This window comes from Hyperolius riggenbachi, chromosome 2 (genome assembly GCF_040937935.1).
Source record: "Hyperolius riggenbachi isolate aHypRig1 chromosome 2, aHypRig1.pri, whole genome shotgun sequence".
In the NCBI taxonomy this organism is placed as follows: domain Eukaryota; kingdom Metazoa; phylum Chordata; class Amphibia; order Anura; family Hyperoliidae; genus Hyperolius; species Hyperolius riggenbachi.
Genome location: NC_090647.1, coordinates 575,149,385 through 575,154,165, shown reverse-complemented (window position 1 = coordinate 575,154,165; position 4,781 = coordinate 575,149,385).

Genomic DNA, 4,781 nt, shown 5'->3' with positions numbered 1-4,781 from the left:
CTGAATGGCTACAATGTGCCTGCTGACTGTGATGCAGAGGGTCAAAGTTGACCCTCATAGTGCATTATGGGGCGAATCGAACTTCCGGAAAAGTTCGCCTGGCGCAGGCGAACGCGAACCCCCAATGTTCGCCAGCGAACCGTTCGCTACACCTCTATCAAGGACAACACTCACCCCAGAAACGCCTTGTTTGAGCTCCTTCCATTAGGCAGACATTTTATATCAATCCGCATACACACACACAGACTGAAAACTAGCTTTTTCCCATCCGCCATAAACTTGATTAACTCTCTTTAAATAATGAACATGGTGTAAAAATTGTTTAAATATTTGAACTACCTGGCATACTTGTATAATTCCTCTATTTCTCCCTTTGTTACTATCCCTATGTGCACTGTGCGGCTGTCATGAAAGTTGTGTTACACAATGACAATAAAGTGCTTGAATCTCTTGACTCTTTACATGCAGATATAGAATTTACCATCACTGCTTCCTGAGATGAGATATTGGCGAGACATGTGCAGTCTCCTCCTATTCCATGCAAACGTAAGTACTTCTCAGCCAGGAGATAGAGTGGAGATGCCATCAGACAATAGTGTAATCAGGGTAGAGAACACAGGGGCATAGTTAGCTGTGTAGAGTGTCATAGGAGTTGCTGCTCTTACCCCTAAGTATTTAATAAAGCAAGGCCTATACTGCACACCAAAAGCAGAGGAAATATGCAAGCCTGGCCTGCAGGAAAGTTACAAAATACTACTTGTGACTTGGCCAGGATTAAGTCTCAACACTAGAGCATGAGTGTAACAGATGAGGAAGGGTAACCTGCGGGTAAGTTACTATCAAAGCTAGATCCCCGGCAAACAGAGATCATTTATATTCAGCGCTACCAATAGAGTAACCCTTGCTGTCCAGCGAATAGCAACTGCCAGGGGCTGCATTGCTAAGGCAGAAATAGCTGGGGATAGGGGACATCCCTGCCTGGTGCCCCTGGCAATGGAGGGCGGCATTGGGCAAGAGGTAGGAGGCTTCATAGTGGCAGAAGGAGAGGAATAGAGCACCCCAATAGCAGAGGGCCCAACCGTCCCGTTTTCGTCGGGACTGTCACGATTTTGGGGGGCTCTCCCGCTATCACGGTATGAGCCCCCCAAGTCCCGGGCAGCAGTAGGCAGTGAGGGTGGGAAAAAAATGATCGAGGCGCCAGCCGCGCGGAAGTGGGATGCGGAATGCCTGTCCTATTCTATCTCCCTCCTCCCGTGGAATCTGCCCCCCCCCTGTTGTGTCTCCCCCCTGCTTGCAGAGTGCGCAGCTAAGCGGAGCGGGCTGTCAGCTTACCGGTATCCATGGACGCGTATGGATGTCCGGCTTCAATCTGCTTCCTGTGACGTCACAGGAAGCCAGATGCTGGTACGCGTCCATGGATACCGGTAAGCTGACAGCCCGCTCCGCTTAGCTGCGCACTCTGCAAGCAGGGGGGAGACACGGGGGGGGGGCAGATTCCACGGGAGGAGGGAGATAGAATAGGACAGGCATCCCGCATCCCACTTCCGCGCGGCTGGCGCCTCGATCATTTTTTTCTTGCATTGGCACCCTCCTCCCCACCCACCCACGGACACCCTCCTCCCCATCATATATGGGGGAAATATATATTAAAAAATATTAGGGGATTAGGGGATATTATTGATTGAAAAAAAAATTCAATTTTTTTTTTTATGGTAGGTGTGACGGGGAGGGGGGGGGGGGGGGGGGGGGGGGCAGGGGGTTATGGGCGTGGTTAGGGGTGTGGCCTAAGTGTCCCGATTCCTAGGTTTAAAATGTTGGGAGGTATGCCAATAGCATTCAAGAAGTCACAATGTACCCGGAATCTCTGACCTGCAGAGCCCATATAAGGCCAATTCAGGCTGACAGAAGCCTTCTCACTGTCCAGGGCTAATACTGCCAGTTGGCCAGAATGCTTTATAGCATGGTGAATAATGTCTATCATTTTATGGCTATTGTGGGGCTGCCTGAAGGGCACAAAGCCCACCTGATGTTTATGTATAAGCGGGTTTATACATTTATGGACACTGGCTGCCATTATTGAGGTGAGAACCTTGTAGTGGAGATTTGGAGAGAGATTGGGGGATAGTTCTTCGGGGAGAGGGGTCCTCGCTGTCCTTAGATATGGATTATTATTAGATAGGATGGGACAAAAATGGTCAAAGGCTAGCCGAGGTCGGTATCGACTATCAGATGACTGTATTTACAGAGGGAAGAGACTTTAATCAAAGTGGAGGGATTGCCGGGTCATACACAGAAAATCAATCACAATAATACAATACTAACTAAGGAGAGATATATATTGCAAACACTGCATATATATCTATCACAGCAATACTATCTCTAGACACAGTAACAGAGCAAGGTCCAGCGCTCAGTGACCTGAAGCTATAATGGACAGTGTGGAAACGAGCCGTGCACACTTGCCCAGAGGGATGGCTGGGAGCGCTGCTCTGGCTCACATATCCGAGGGGATGCTGCCAGGGAAAGCGGAAGTGCGCGGCTGCCCTGAGCTGCTGGCAGCCGTGTCCACATTATGTATGACAGCGGGTTTATACAGTTATGGACACTGGCTGCCATTATTGAGGTGAGAAGCTTGTAGTGGAGATAAGGAGAGAGATTGGGGGTTAGTTAGTCGGGGAGAGGGGTCCTCGCTGTCCTTAGATATCACCGTGACATGACCGGCTGGAAATTCAGGGAGTACACGATGACCTCCAGGTATAGTTATAGAGTTTGGGGGGAGGGGAAGGAAATTGTGTATAATATTTGGGCGTCAGGATAACAGGACCAGGTGCTCTCCCAGCTTCTCATTATTAATAGCTGCAGCCATTTCCTCATCTGACACCTCGGCGTTTAGCTGTTCTCTAGACTCATCCGAGAGGTGGGGGGAAATATCAATAAGAAACGAGGCAGCTTCAGCTCTAGATGCTATTCTATCAGGACTGGAAAGTGTCTGATCATATTGCTGGAAGGTATTGTAGAGCAATTGGGGGTTAGTTGCTTCAGTCCCGATCGCTGGCCTCATTTTGTGTATCCTGTTTACATGTCACTGACTGTCCTCAGAAGAGCTCACACTCTAATCCCTACCATAGTCATAGTCTAATGCCCTACCGTATTATTATTATGTATTCATAAAGCACTGACATCTTCTGCCGTACTTTACAGAGTACATAGTCATGTCACTGACTGTCCTCAGAGCTCACAATCTAATTCTACCATAGTTATAGTCTAATGTCCTACCATATTATTATTATGTATTTATATAGCACTGACATCTTCTGCAGCACATTACAGAGTACATAGACATGTCACTCGCTGTCCTCAGAGGAGCTCACAATCTAATTCTACCATAGTTATAGTCTAATGCCCTACCGTATTATTATTATTATGTATCTATATAGCACTGACATCTTCTGCAGCACTGTACAGAGTACACAGTTATGTCACTGACTGTCCTCAGGGGCGCTTCAATTACAAATATGATGTTTTAATTATGATGAGTAGCTAACATCATAGCTCACAATAGTCCTGAATGTGATAAGTGACAGATGAAGGGGAATAGACAGGCTTAACTCTCTAAACACACACAGGGTGCATTTCTCTGTTTTCCTGCTGTCCTGTGCAAGGGTTTACGCCCACTTTAAATACTCACTGGCTGCTCTGTCTTCCTATGATTAATAATAGAGGCTGCAGTTAGCTGACTGACCACAAGATGGCAAACCCACCTCCAGCAGCCGGAACGCAGACACCGGAAATAGAACCACAGAGAGGAAGTAATGACAGAGCGGAAGTAAATCAGGGATTTCCTCGCGCTGCAGACTGAGAGGTGAGAGGGGAGTTTATATTTGTAAAATAACTCAGTTATAAATAATATTTTAAAAGTAAAACGTGGGAAAATATTTCAGGTCTTGGGGTGAGGAGTAGAAGCACATAGTGGAGGAGGGGAGGACAGGTATTGGGGGGAGGAACACATAGTGGGGAGGGGAGGGCAGGTATTGGGGTGTGGGGAGGAGCACATAGTGGGGGAGGGGAGGACAGGTATTGGGGTGTGGGGAGGAGCACATAGTGGGGGAGGGGAGGACAGGTATTGGGGGAGGGAAGGAGCACATAGTGGGGGAGGACAGGTATTGGGGTGAGGGAGCACATAGTGGGGGAGGGCAGGTATTGGGGTGAGGGGAGGAGCACATGCTGGGGGAGGGGAGGAAAGGTATTGGGGGAGGAGCACATAGTGGGGGAGGGGAGGACAGGTATTGGGGGGAGGGGAGGAGCACATAGTGGGGGAGGGGAGGACAGGTATTAGGGAGGTGAACATAGTGGGTGAGGGAGGTTGGGGAAGGTATTGGGGTGAAGGGAGCACATAGTGGGGGAGGGGAGGACTGGTCAGCGGTGGGCTCACCAGTCCCTAAGGACTCTAATTCGTGATTGAAATAAGGCTTAATTGCCTCAGCTGTGCGGCTGGGAGAGAAGGGGTTACTTACCCATAAGTCTGATGTCTTCTATGCGTTCCAAACGTCTTGCACGCGTCCCTGAAGACTCACTACCGCACACTTCCTCCTTCCAACTTGAAATAGGAAGTGCGCAGTAGTGAGTCTTGCAAAGAGTCCAATAACACTCATGCAAGACGTTTGGAATGCATAGAAGAAATCGGACTTATGGGTAAATAACCCCTTCTCTCTCAGCCGCACAGCTGAGGCAATTAATCCTCATTTCAGTCACGAATTTGCGTCCTTCGGGACTGGTGAGCA